The sequence below is a fragment of the Biomphalaria glabrata genome, chromosome 1, assembly GCF_947242115.1.
Source record: "Biomphalaria glabrata chromosome 1, xgBioGlab47.1, whole genome shotgun sequence".
Classification (NCBI taxonomy): Eukaryota; Metazoa; Mollusca; class Gastropoda; family Planorbidae; genus Biomphalaria; species Biomphalaria glabrata.
In genome coordinates, this window is record NC_074711.1 from 47,591,747 (window position 1) to 47,607,330 (window position 15,584).

The 15,584-nt window shown below is 33.7% G+C and overlaps 1 long non-coding RNA gene across 1 annotated transcript; it reads left to right on the forward strand.

The window, feature by feature from the left end:
- Positions 1 to 4,422: 4,422 nt before the first annotated feature.
- On the forward strand, positions 4,423 to 10,400 carry LOC129928095 (uncharacterized). Its single transcript, XR_008779709.1, has 2 exons — positions 4,423 to 4,664; positions 9,932 to 10,400. It is a non-coding gene; the product is annotated as an uncharacterized LOC129928095 (long non-coding RNA).
- The last annotated feature ends 5,184 nt before the right edge of the window (positions 10,401 to 15,584 follow it).

A 15,584-nucleotide genomic window follows, 5' to 3' on the forward strand; every position in this document is an offset into this window, starting at 1 on the left:
GAATAGGTTGCCTGAGCTAGCCAGGAAAACCAGTGACTTGGCAGAATTTAAATCATTGGTTAATATGCATGACTAAATGCATGACGCGTAGGACGTAATCATCTTCTTTTTTGAAGTAACGTCTGTATTATATAAGATAAGAAGATAAGATAATTCTGAAAAGACACGAATGTAGTGCAGAAAGAAAAAAAAACTGCTCTTGAAAAGAAAACAATAGATGCAAGAATGAAGGATTTTGAAAAGCGGCCTTAGCAATCCTTTATAGAAATAATTATTATCGGCTGTCTCGCTTTTAAAGGATCCACAAATAGTCTTTTTGACACACGCATACAAAAAGGGTATTTGTATAAATTAATACAGGCAATTTCAAAACTTGGGTGATATAGAAAATAAAATCTTTAAAATTATAGATATAAGTACACAAATACTTTCATACAAAAATTAGATTGTACACCAGATATATCTCATACGATCAAATCACTATTATTAACCTATTGCTTCTGTTTCTTATACACCTAATATTGCAATAAATGAATATTTTCTGGGTTTCGCCCATTACTGATACAACTGGAGAAGGACTATGACTTCGTAATAGAAAAAAAATAAAATAGGAAATAAAACATCTAAAAGAGCACGAGGAATACGAATACGGTGCGAATATGAAAGGGAAAAAAGGAATAATCTACAAAATGGTACATGGTCCAGATCAGTCGCAATACATTTTTTTTTCTAGAACAAAAAAGGGGGGGAGCATTAAAATTTCGCAAGCAGGCGGCCACAACCCTCGCGGCACCCCTGTGTATATATATATATATATATATATATATATATATATATATATATATATATATATATATATATATATATATATATATATATATATATATATATATATATATATATATATAAAGAATAGCAAAAAGTGGTCCTATTACAACTAGAGCAGTGTTTCTCAAACTTCGGCAAAAATAAAAAGTCAAGAGTGGGCTTTCTCATGTCAGCTATGGCCGATACTGAAGTGTGAGTGTCAATCGAGAAACAAATAGTGTTAGTATATCTTTATTAAGCGTAGGCCTATTTATCGTAACATTATCTTCTTCTTAAACGAGACCTCTAGTAGTATTCTTATTTGGTTAGAATAAGAGGTCCACAGAACAATCGTTAACCGCTCATTATATATTTGACTGTTTTGACGCGCGAAAATTTTCAAATTTTTAAGAACCTTTTGAATAATGTGTTTACCACAGACCTATAAATGTTATATCTAGACTGGACATGGAGATCTTTTAACACTACAAGTACCCGGATGACCGATCCTAGCTCGGTTCTATAATGCATTTAATTTAATTCTTACTGAAATCTGGTTGAAACAAACTTGAATACATTCAATGGATTTTTAAAAATATAATACTCTGTCGTAACGTATTTAGTGGACAATCGAAGAGAAGGACCATGTGCTCATAATTGCAAGGTTAGCAGATGCTAGAGATTTAAAAGTTATACAAGTTGATTTTCTTTGAATTAGGAATTACATTATGATGGCAATAAAAGGGAAATGAAACGAAATAATTCTAACTTCAATTCAAAGAAGGTTTTTGGTCACCATTATTTGTTGAATAATATTAAATGACAATCTTTCTTAAATGGCATTAGATGTAACCAAAAAACAAACAACAGATGGCAGTTATAATGTGAAAACCTTTAGTTACTAAAGAATTAAAAAAAAAGACATTAGATGTAAACAAAATAAAAAAAAACAGAGAGCTATTGTATAGTATAAAAGTTTAAGTGATTTTAATTCATTGAGGAACATTAAATATATTGAATATAAATATTAATAGAATATTTTTATTTCTACCATTTTACTTTCACTTGAAGACATTAACTTGTATAGAAACTTGCTTACACAAATTCAACTCATTGTGAGTCAGACACACTAACAAGATATAATGTCAGCTATGTAGTCATCAATTTATAAAGTACACTGACATTAAGCATTACTGTAAAAGTCGTCCTAATGATATTATACACACATTTGACTACTTTATACAATGTTTAGAATTTAGCCCTTTAGTAATAGTGAATATATAAGCCTAGAAAAAGAACTGAACTTGCACAGCTAAAGAAGTTTTCTTTATCTATATTTAAAAGACATTTCATCACAACGAAATACATAGCATTATTAAAAAGAACAGCTAATAAATGTAATAGTCATACATAAATCATTTTTACATAAATGTAATGACAATACATAATACTTGGATACTTAAATGTAATGACCATACATAATACTTGGATACTTAAATGTAAAGACCATACATAATACTTGGATACTTAATTGTAATGATCATACATACAATTTGAATACTTGAATGTAATGACTACTGTTAGACACCTTATTTATATAGGTTAGTTATTTAGCGACGCACCATAGAAGACGCATATTGAACGGGACTAGTGACGTTTGGGATATGTTGGGTTAGAGACCGAAAAATCAGTTAGCGATAGAACATTCCAGGGTAACGACGTGTTTAGTGACAGAGACTTCTACTGTGGCCTTTTATCAGAATAAATCCATGTACAATTGTTCATCAGTGTTGACTACATCTCTTCACCTGTTAAAACCGATGTTGTTTTATTCTTGTTTGACTTGTTGGTCAACTGCACGTAATACACCCGAACAATTACACCCAAACGATTGCAGAGTAATTGGTTGACTTCAAGACAGCCTGAACTAGCAACATCACAGTGGCGACCCCGAACCTCGAAGCCCGAACCTCGAAGCCCGACGAACATCGAACCGGACATCGAAGCAGAACGTTTACTCAGGTGAGGGTCGTGCACTCGAAGATATAAGATTTCAAAGATTTCATCGGAGTACGGCTGAACACAACATCAGCGCAGAGTGACTTTGTTCTAGATCTACATTTTCTTGATCGTACGTTCAACGAGCCGTTAACTCAGGGTGACCTTCGTCAGGACAGTAATCATCGTAACGTCTGGTCTACTTAACCAGTATATTATCAAAGCCTGATCTTCATATGCTGAATCGACCTACAACCAGAGAAACCGTTCATTCATAACGGGTGAGAGATCGTTAGTGAACCTGTTGGACATATATTTTTTCTTCGTCATAGGAGCCACATCGAGTATCAAGTTTTACCTCGTCAGTTTCGAGAAGGACAGTTTGCCCGCTGTCAGAAGTATTGTGAGTACTACAAGTTTGGTAGCTAACTAAATCGAAATCGAATCGCTCTGTCGTCTTACCCTTGGAGAGATTCGTGTGGAGCAGTTTGCTCATTGAACCGGTTGCTTGCCACGTTTATAACGGTCACTGTGTTTAACCTTTGGAAGGTTAGTAAAGTTGTATGTATCATTACTGAACATTGATTTATCTAGTATTCGTTGGTCTAGACGATATCTAGACGTGCTGATATTGAAGTTGTGGAAACAGCTACATCCACTTAATTTCGTAGAAAACCGTTAATCGTCTAACGGAACGTCGTCGGAGGTGACCTTGGTCTCACCTAGTCTACATTGGACATTTTGGTCTAGTGAAGCAGAGTACAACAGCAAACTTCGTCGTACTACCAGAGTAGCAGCAGAAGCAGTGAACTATTTTAGAGAACCGTTATTCGTCAGCCCAGATCAAGTCATCGTCAAGAAAGCCGTTATTCGTCAGCCCAGATCAAGTCATCGTCAAGAAAGCCGTTATTCGTCAGCCCAGATCAAGTCATCGTCAAGAAATTCGTTATTCGTCAGTCGTCCAGATCAAGTTGCCGTCGAGAGACTGTTATTTGTCAGTTGTCGTCTACACAAGTCAAGTCATCGCCAGAAGAACTGTTAACCTATTCGTCAGTAACTGTGTACACAAGGTCGTCGGAACTACACATACAGTCATCAACAGTCGTCGAAGAAACTGAAACATTTTGCTGTGGCATATCAGGACATCTGTGGCATTACGTGGGATACTGGTAGCACCGGAGAACAGAGTCAGAACTGGAAGAGAGGCAGTAGAATTTGTTGTGATCTAACATATTCGGGAGTCCGAACAAAGGGATCTTTCTTATCAAAAGCTAAGTGCCATTTTTCTTATTAGTGTATGTTTAGATTGCCCTTAGAAATAGATTTTGTCTAAATTTGGTATGTTAGCCTGAGTAAATTCAGGTGGTGCTGAAGCCTTAAACCCGTTCGGGGTAAAGACATAATTTAGATGAAAAACTATATTATACGTTTAGGATTGTAATTTGTTTTGTTTGTGTAAACGTCATATCCGTTGTTGCCTGGTTACTTCGTGACGTTATCATTGTGTGCCATATTGTCACATCCCAACCCATAGCGATAGTCTCATTTAATTATTTCATTTGTTTATATTATTTTAAATTATTTATTTTTATTAATTTAATTAGATCTGTATTTTTTTTCCACTTAATGATAGAAAGTGCGGGTAGGATTCTTTTACTGTGAATCAGACTAAAATAATTTTAGTTTGAGCGGTTAAAATCAAATATGATTTTGCCATGAGAACAATGCCGAAACTGGCTATGTAGTCAAACACTGTCGTCTGGCTAAATATAGATCTACAAATTTTGTACATCTCTTTGGTACAAGTAAATCATCTAGACTCTAATTTGAGAATATTATTAATTGAAAGATGAATGAAGGTAGTACATTCTATATATATATATCTTGTTGAAGATATATTTGACATTGTATAAACATATCTGTTTTATATGTTTAAATAGAACCATAATCTACTCTAGATCTAGACTCTAGACAGTCTTTGAATTTAATCTAAACACTTCACTGTGACTTCAGTCATACCAGGTTTTTTAAAATTGATCATAGTTATTCATACTAATAGTCATAGTGCTCTTGATAACTATAGATCTAAATTGTACAAGTATATACACTATAATATACTAGATTTAAATTTGTGTGATACTAGACCTAATATACAGATTTGAATATAACCATAATAACTCAGACTAGATTTACACATTTACTAAATCGATAGATAGAGACATAACATTTAAAACTTGGATAAAAGTTTGTAAAAACTTAAATATAAAATAAGTTTAAAGTATAGCCATAACCAAGATAGGCTAAGTAAAAATATATATAAAATATAAAACACAATGGCTACATCATCATATGTGGACCTTAAGGAGATTAAGGAAGCAGCTATGCAGGATGGAAAGGCCATGGAGTTAAAAGGAAAGGACTTAGCAGCTTATGTACAGCAAGTTGTGAGGGAAGAGATGGAACGTCAAGATAAAATAAGAAGAGAAGAGATAGAAAGGCAAGACAAAGAAAGAGAAAAAATTAGAGAGCATGAAGCTAAAATGGAGAAGATGAGATTGGATGCAGCACAAGCCAGAGCTCAAATTGAACAAGGAAATAACACAAATAACTCAAATAATATTACCACACAACGAGACAACCCTAATTCACAGACATGGCTAAAGAGAAAGATACAAAGTTTTGATGAACAGAAGGATGACATTGGTGATTTCCTGAAAAGATATGAGGCAAAAATGTCTACATTTAATATGCCTGAAGAAGAGTGGTCTGAAATACTGATAGACTTTGTTCATGGTCAAGCTCTAACAATATGCCAAAATCATGACCATCATATTGATGATAGCTATCAGGTTTTAAAAAGAGAGTTATTGAATGCATATGGTCATAATGCTACAACTTTTAGAAAGAAATATTTTGACAATATACCATCATTAGAAATAGAACCCCAAACTACCATTAATATGGAAAAGGATTTTTTCAATAAGTGGGTAAAATTGGAAAAAGTGAATAACTCTTATGAGGGATTAAACATTTTTATTCTAGTGGACAACTTTGTAAATAAATGTGATCCTCAATTACAATCTTTTATTAGAGAAAGAAACCCAAAAACTATAGATGAAATAACAGAGATAATGAGAGTATACAAAAATGCATATCCAAATAAACCATTTTCTGATAGAGATAAGAGCAAAGTAGATTTAATAGGATACACCAAAGAAAATGTTGATAGAAGTAGAAATAGAAACAGATCAAATAGTGGAAATAGAAAATATAGTAAAATAACCTGTTTTAAATGTCAAGGAAAAGGTCATATAGCAGCTAACTGTAGAAGAGGGAATAGTAGGTCTGGAAGTAGAAATAGATACAATGAACAAAATAACAGTAGATATAGGAGTAGAGATAGGAATGACAGGGGAAATTATAGAAATAGGAGTTACAGTAGGGAATACAAAAATAAAGGTACAGATAGGGTATATTTCATGAAAGGAAATAGGAACAATTTTGCAGTGTACCCAGGATTTGTAGATAGAATTCCGGTGGAATTAATCAGGGATTCAGGTTGTAACACCTTGGCAGTAAAAACTAAATTTGTCAAACCTCATTGGTATAAAGGGTTTACTAAGAAAGTAGAATTAGCAGATGGCACTGTAAGGGAATTTAAAGCTATAAGGGTATACATTGAAACCCCATTTTTCACTGGCTATTGTGATGGCATTGCAATACCAGAAATGAGATATGATATGTTAGTAGGAAACATAAAAGGAGTTAAAGAATGTTCAAGAAAAGAATTAGAAGACTGGCAAAACAAATACAAAAACATAAGACAAAATCATGAAAACATAGAAACACAAAATATAACAAATATGATAATAACAAGATCAATGGATAAACAAGATGAGAAACAGGAAAATACAATAAATGTAATAAGTAATGATGAAGAAAAAGAAACCAGTAATGTAATACAAATAGAAAATACAGATGTTAAGGAAAGAGAGATAGAAAATGAAACACAAAATTGTCTTGAAACACAAATATCTCAAAGTGAAAAAGAAACAACACCCACATTTGCATTAGAACAAATGAATGACAATATTATTGGGAAAATTTATTCAAGAATATCAGATAAAAACAATAATAATCCAATGGAGAAATTTTGTATAGAGAATAAAATATTATTTAGACAAACAAGTAATGATAACAAGAAAATAAAACAACTTGTCTTACCACAGAAATATTGGAAAGATGTTTTAATCATGACACATGATAATAATTTAGCAGCACATAGGGGAGTAAAGAAATGTTATAGGAATTTGTCAAAACAAGTATTTTGGCCTAAAATGAAAGCAACAATAAACAAATACATAAACTCATGTGACATATGTCAAAAGAGATCTAACAAAAGCTTAGTGAATAAAGCACCTATTCAAGAAATGGATGAACCTACAGCACCATTTCAGAAAGTATCTATTGATTTAATAGGTCCTTTAATTCAAACTGAAAATAATAACAAATACATTCTAACAGTAATAGACATGTTTAGTAGATACCCAGAGGCAATCCCATTATCAAATACAAGTGCAGAAAATATCATTAATGCCATAACTCAAAAAGTAATTACAAGACATGGTATACCTAAAATTATATTGAGTGATCAGGGATCTCAGTTTAAGTCAGAACAATTTAAGAAATGGACTAAACAATACAATATACAACACATATACTCTTCGGTTTACCACCCAGAGAGTAACGGTTTATGTGAACGATATGGTGGTTCATTAAAAAGATCACTAACAAAAATAATTCAGAATAATCAGAACAAGTGGGATCATTACATTAACTATGTACTATTTGCTCATAGAAACAACATCCATGAAGCAACACAATTTTCACCATATGAAATAATACATGGAAGAAAACCTAGAGATGAATTAGATGTTTTTAAAGAAAATCTAATAGGCAATGAGAATAAATTAAATAATGACAGTGAAACAACAATCACAACAGAATTGAAAGAAATATGGACTCAAGCATATAACAACAATAAGAAGTACAAACAAAGTGCTCATGAGAATATAAATAAGAAAAGACAATTGAAAACACTAGAAGTAGGAAACAATGTATTAATATTAATAAATGACCTGAAAAATAAAATTGGTAAACAATGGAAAGGTCCATTTAAGGTGATAAAACAAATTAATGATGTGAATTATCAAATTGAAATAAATGGGAAAATTAAAACATATCACATAAATAATTTGAAACTGTATCATGATAGAGAAGATGAGTTGATACAAAACATTCAGGAGGAAATAGAAAATAAATTTTCAGAAAGAGAAGAATGCTTGATGATAATAACAAATGAAAATCATAATGAAAATGATATTAAGGAAATACCTGTAATAGAAACAAAAGAGAATCAAACTTGGCAAAAGATTAATCTTAATAATCTAACTAAGGAAAAGTCAAAAGATATAACTAAAATAATACAGGAATACAAAGAAATTTTTTCCAGCATACCAGGAAAAACTAATATTATTAAACATGACATTAAAGTAACAGACACAAAACCTATCAAGCTTAAGCCATATAGAATACCGCTACATTTACAAGACAAAGTAAAGAAAGAAATAGACAATTTACTAGAATCAGGTATAATTGAGCCATCAACATCTCCTTATGCTTCACCAATTGTGATAGCCAAAAAGAAGAATGGAGATATAAGGTTATGTATTGATTATAGGAAACTTAACAACATCACAGAATTTGACCCATATCCAATGCCAAATATAGAGGATATTTTACATAAATTAAATGGAGCAAAATTTTTTACTAAATTGGATTTAACTAAAGGTTATTGGCAAATACCTTTAACAGAAAATGCAAAACCTTACACAGCATTTGTAACACCATATGGTATTTTTCAATGGAATTATATGAGTTTTGGATTAGTAAATGCACCTGCCACATTTAATAGAATGATGAACATGATAATTGGAAACAAAGAAAATGTTATTTGCTATTTGGATGACATATGTATTTTTAATAATAGTTGGGAGGAACATTTGGTAGATGTAAAAGAAGTGTTCAAAATAATAAAAGAAAGTGGACTTACAATCCAAGCAGAAAAAGTAGAAATAGGATTGGAAGAAATAATTTTCTTAGGACATAAAGTAAATAACAACATGATTAGCCCTATTGAAGATAACATAAAGAAAGTACTTAATATTGAAATACCTACAACAAAAAGACAAATTAAAAGCATATTGGGAATAGTAAATTATTACAGAAAGTTTATAAAGAACTTAGCAGAAATAGTGAATCCACTAAATGACTTACTTAAAAAAGGAAAACCTCAAAAAGTAGTCTGTAATGAGGAATGTGTGAAAGCTATTGACAAAATTAAAGATGTTTTTAGTAATGAACTAATATTAAGACTACCTGATAAAGACAAAATATTTTATGTCACAACTGATGCATCTGGTAATGCTATTGGTGGTTGTCTAATGCAGAACTATGATAACTTACATCCTATATTATATGTAAGTAGAAAATTGTCAGAGGCAGAGAAAAAATATAGTGTCATTGAAAGAGAAGCCTTAGCTGTAATATGGGTAATTACTAAGCTAGAGAGCTATCTAATAGGAAGGAAATTCATATTATTAACTGATCATAAACCTATTCAGTATATACAGCAAAAGAGCATGAAAAACAGTCGTGTTTATAGATGGTTCTTAGCACTACAGGAATATAAATTTGAAGTGAAAGCTATTAGTGGATCTGTGAATATTGTAGCTGATCTATTGTCTAGAATGACATTGAAATGAAATAAGTTTGTAAATAAACTATGATTATATTGATTATGTAATATATATTAATATATTGACACCATTTATATGTTATGAAAAAGGGAGATAAGTAAATTTGATGTTAAGCATTTAAAAGTAAGTATGGATATTTTTTTTCTGTGTGAATCATTTCATATATCATTGACGAAAGTTAGTTCTATGGAAAAGGGTGAGTATAAAAGAAAAATGGACAAAAGCGTATAAAAGGGTGGTAAGAAAAAATTTATTGAATGTGTAAATAAAGTTTATAATTGTTTTTTTGAAATATTGTATTTTATCAGATTACTACCAGTAAAGAACATTGGAGATGTGTAGGACGTGCCCATAAGATGCCACATTTTTCTCCATCATGAACTGTGTACTAAGGAAGATGATTCTGGAATGTTATGAACTGTTATGAACATTGACATGAATATGAGGAACTGTCAAGATGAAGATGTCAAGATTTTATGTTTGTGGTCTTCCCCGTAAATTGAAAATGCCCTTGTAAGACTTGACAGTAGTGGAAAAATATTGACATATTTTTTTTCAAGGGGGGGAGGAATCTGTTAGACACCTTATTTATATAGGTTAGTTATTTAGCGACGCACCATAGAAGACGCATATTGAACGGGACTAGTGACGTTTGGGATATGTTGGGTTAGAGACCGAAAAATCAGTTAGCGATAGAACATTCCAGGGTAACGACGTGTTTAGTGACAGAGACTTCTACTGTGGCCTTTTATCAGAATAAATCCATGTACAATTGTTCATCAGTGTTGACTACATCTCTTCACCTGTTAAAACCGATGTTGTTTTATTCTTGTTTGACTTGTTGGTCAACTGCACGTAATACACCCGAACAATTACACCCAAACGATTGCAGAGTAATTGGTTGACTTCAAGACAGCCTGAACTAGCAACATCACACTACACAAAATACTTGGTTACCTAAATGTAATGACCATACATAAAACTGTGTTACTTACATGTAATCACCATACATACATACATGTGTTACTTAAATGTAATAACGATACATAATACTTGGTTATCTAAATTTAATAATTATACATAATACTCAGTTACTTAAATTTAATGGTATTTAAAAAAAAATGGATACTTAACTGCAGTATTAGACAAATACTACAATACCCAAGAGTTTCCTAGAGAACAAAAATAAATTGATAAAAAAATTTAATGTTGGTGCAAAAAAGATTTGATTAATGAACAAAATACATTTTGAGCTGTTTCACCAAATGTTCACTATCATTAGATCGCTTTTGATCTCTAAGATCTCCACTTGTTTTAATGCATCGATATTGGAGAAATGTAAGACATATTTTTGTTTTGATCTGATCAAATAAAACTGTTCTTTGTTAAACATATACAAGCACTAAATAACTCTGATTCTCCCAGACATAAATTGTAGGGCTAGAGTGGATTATTATTGTTTTTTTAATAAAGGTATGTCATATCCAAAGAGATAAAACATAAACAATTAGGTCTGTGGATCTTGCAGTTAGACACGCCTTAGGTAAATTATCAAATCTTCCTTGAGTCAGTTGAATGCTGGTCATAGAGAGATTCTAATGTTGGTTCAAAGCCACGGTGCTAGTCATAGCAATGTCTTATGAGGACTCACATCTCTGCTTCCTACTACCACTTGCTATCCAGTACATCAATTCTCCGGTACAAACAGGCTGTAATAGGAATATCCAAATTAATCTTAATTTGTGTTTTTCTTATAATAAAATTTCAAACAATAATTATATTTGTATTTTAAATAGATTTGTCGACATAAAATAAAAGGTCCAAGTTATATATCGTTCTGATGTTTGACTAACAAATAGTTGTATTTTAATGTTTAACAAATTTTAGAACTCAAAGTTTGAACTCTATGATGTTCAGCCTATTCATAGCGAAGTTTATTATCAAACATAGTGCAAAAACTGTTGGGATTACTTTATCCATACCACCGTAGCATTGAATTGCACATTATTTTCAGCATTAGAATGAGTTGAGAATATGGACATTTTACAGCTAATACAATCCCTATTTCCCATCCACCTTTTTCAAAGAAAGAAAAAAAATCAACTACCAAATGTTTTCAGCCTTATTTTAGATACCTATTGGAAAGTGTTATTTATAAATAATTATAACACAATACCTATATATCTAGCTTCTAGTAAAGTAGGTAAGTTTTGTCTCTCCTAATACTAACCTTCTTTATCTCAGTTCAACACTTCCTTCCACACAATGTTCCGGGTGTAATTTGCGTTGTCTCGGGGAAGAAGGACTTTTAATCAACTTTGTCGTTTCACTCTTGAAAAGGCCACATACAGCATACCATGCATAAAGACTGGGACCCTGAGATCAACTCCAACAAACTGGAATGTTTGACCTTGTGATTTGTGGACTGTCATGGCGAAAGCAGGGGTCACAGGAAATTGATGGCGCTGCATTGTGCATCCAATTTTCCCCTTACTGGAATCTAGAGTGATTCTGGGAATGTGAACCGCCTTTCAAAATGTTCGCCAGTTAGAATCTTAGCAATAATTATGTTGTTACACAGTTCAGTGACAATGAGCCTCGTCCCATTACAGAGTCCTTCTGAAACATCCACGTTCCTAAGTAGCATGATAATTGTGTTTTTTTTTAGTTTTAGTTTGTGTGGAGGCAAATTGGCGATGTCTATGGAATTTAAAAATTCTGTGGTAAATTGCAGTTTACCTTCTGACATATCCTTGATTGAATCAAAGCTAAAATAGACTTTTTCCTTTTCAGGTAATCTGTCTATAAGCTCACAATTGATTAAATTGACATCTTTGTTTAAGGGAGCCAAAATTACCATGTCTTTCATTTTTTTGTAACTTTTATCTGCCAAACAATCCCCATAAACTTCATCAATAATGTTGGTTTTTGAGATGACATCTTGTGGCAACGCTATTTCACCCATATAATTCAATGGCACTTCACCGTCTCCAATCCTTAAAAGAAACTCGGCAAAATCCGTCTCTTCTTCATCAACTCTCATATTTCTGGTTAATCGAAATATTTTAAAATGTCTCCATAAGTCACTCTTTTTAAGGGATAGGTCTAAAAGCTCACTTCTGTTAGCTCGTGGTTGAATTGGAAGACATTGCCGGAAGTCGCCCCCCAAAACTATTGTTTTTCCTCCAAAAGGCTCTTTTGCATTGCCGATTGCTCTTAGTAGCTGGTCTATGGTAGAAAGTGCGTATTTTGGCAGCATAGGGGCCTCATCCATTAAAAATACATCAACTTCCGCTGAGCAGCTTTCATTGATCCTAGCTTTATGTTTGAAACAAATTCAGGTGTAAGGGGCACACTGAGACCAAATGTTTTGTGTGAGGTGCGTCCATTAGGCAAAAGAATTGATGCTATTTCTGTAAATGCCATATATTTCACATTGAAATTTCGACCCCGTAAAATGTGATAAATAGTCTTGTACCCAAAGTTTTTCCAGTACCTCAAGGTCCATCAATAAAAAAACATCTTGGTCCAGAGTTATGACTTGTGACAGCATCAAGAATGGTATTCACTATGTCAAGCTGTTTCCCTTTTAGGAGTCCATACAACCGTTCCCCTTCCAGTATTGAGCAGTCGTTGTTAAGCATATCCACATTTAAATGGTTATTGACAAAGTCAATGTTGTCCATGCCAAAGGTGTTGACCCAGTACTGAAAATCTCTGCCTTCTGTGGCTTCGGTATTTAATTTGGAGACGATAATTCGATTGGTATGATTTATCGCGTCTTCCACTCGGCCACCTGTGCGTTCTATTTCTAGAAGAAAATCTTCAGCCAGATCTGCTTTGAACATTTCCCAAAGTCTTTTTGGATTTTCTGGAGATCCAAATATTAAAATCTGTGTAAATAGTGTTCTCATTGCTCTAGGTGTTTTTGACATAGCCGGTTCCTGCAGACCATCTATCCACTGTTGGTCATCATAGGCAAGCCCTCGAGCCAGACACGCTTGCTTGAACGTGGCATGTCTGATACCATTAAATTTAAGAATGTCGTCAAAACTTGTAGCGTCATTGACATGGTACAAAAGCATCCTTAAGTGGTATAATTCTGGCTGGGCAACAAAATTAACGCTGTGGATACGACCAATAACATTGATTTGTCGAAGTCTCTCAACCCATTCACTTTGCCTTCCGATCCATTTAAAATGCTCGGGCATCTGCCAATAAAAGTGGTAGGTAATTTCTTCATCCAGTCCAGCAAGACGGTTAGCTTCTTCTTTTTGCTTCTTGGTAGCATTGGTTTTGAAATAAGACTCCAATGTGGCTCCCTTAATGCCAGTGTCCGCCAGATCTTCTTGCACATTCACAATGTCTGACATTCGGTAGTGACCAGGAAGATGTATGTCAAGACGTTGCACTACATGGCTCTTCTTTTGGAGTTCATTTCCAGATAAACGCCAGCAAGCCTCCGGTGGTGTGATGCACCGCCCTTCAATGTATGTGTCTGGTTCATTATAATTAATTCTTTTTTGCTCCTCCACAATTTTAATATAGGCGCAGTCATGTGCTTTGTAAATATATTTGTATAAATATTTCACTGCTCTAATGCTTCCAACAAATTCAACGTTTATGTGGCAATTGAAAAGTTTCAGCAAGTATGCATTGTAAGGAGCCACGTGGCGGTTGTCTCTGGTTATCATTCTACCAGACTTGTCTTTTCGGTAGACAGCTAGTTCGTGAGAAAATTCAGGGCTCTGCTGGTCCAGTCTGGAATCATACCGACGTCTTAATTTTGGTTTTTCGTCGTCAACCAGTGATGTTGTTTCTTGAAAAGGTTTGGGAAAATCGAAACGGCAATGAATTTTTCCATTGTGGTTTTTCATGCATGACGCATTTAAGTCATGTTCACCGCAAGGATTATGGATCATCCATTTCAATACCAGTTCTCACAACTCAGGATCTGTGTTGTCTGGGATCTCAGCAGAAATTAAATCATCTAGCTCATCAGAATTGTGTACTTTGTCTTCCGATCTCATAATTAGTAACAGATGCATGTGAGGGAGACCACGCTTTTGAAATTCAATTGTATAAACATAGGCTGCTACTTTCCCAAAGATTTGTTTCTTGTACAATTCTTCAATAATGGTTTCAAACTTCAGCTTGGCTACTCTCGCAACGAGATCAGAACGATCCTGAGCTCGCTGCTGAATAACAAACCCTTCCTCGGTAACAATACGGGCAGCTTCTTTTATTTCAGGCCATTCCGGATTACATGTCATGGTTATAAAGAAGTCTGGTGAACCGAAGCGTCGTACTATAGCCATGGCGTCTTCCAATTGTTCAGCATCGTGTTGAGCTTGGGAAGGAGGATGGTAAAATGATGGTTTCACCAACAACAGCACCTTTCTTTTCAGCAAGTTCTTTAAGGAAGTTAGACACTCCTATGTATTTTTCAGCCAGAATCTTTTTTTGGTTGGACTTGATCCACTGGATGCGATCGCGTTCGACTCTAATAAATGTGTCAACCAGATACTGCTGAAACAGTCGGCCACCAAAATGTAGTGCGTTGAATTGCGTTTCAGGTAGATCAAGATCGCTTCGATCTTTTTCAAGTGGGAGATTTTTGGTGAGTCCTTTGCGATAAGCAATACGGTATTGTGCCATTTCCAGTCTTGTTAGATGCTGCAGACTGGGATAAGGCTGCTGTAGCTTCAGATCCACAGAATATCCAAAGGTGCCTTTAGGATAAAATAATGGATATGTGAAGGGCTCTGTTCGTTTGTCTGTCTTCTTTAAAGTAACTATTTCTTTGCCTTGCTGATGTACAACCATTTCATTAGCTGGAATGCTTTGATCAGCATTCAGTGTCAGCACAGCACATACTTTATTGGATGAGGGGACATTGTAGCGCCTGATATCATCAACCATCAGGATTAGTAAACAAAAGTCGAACATGTGGAGGTGCTA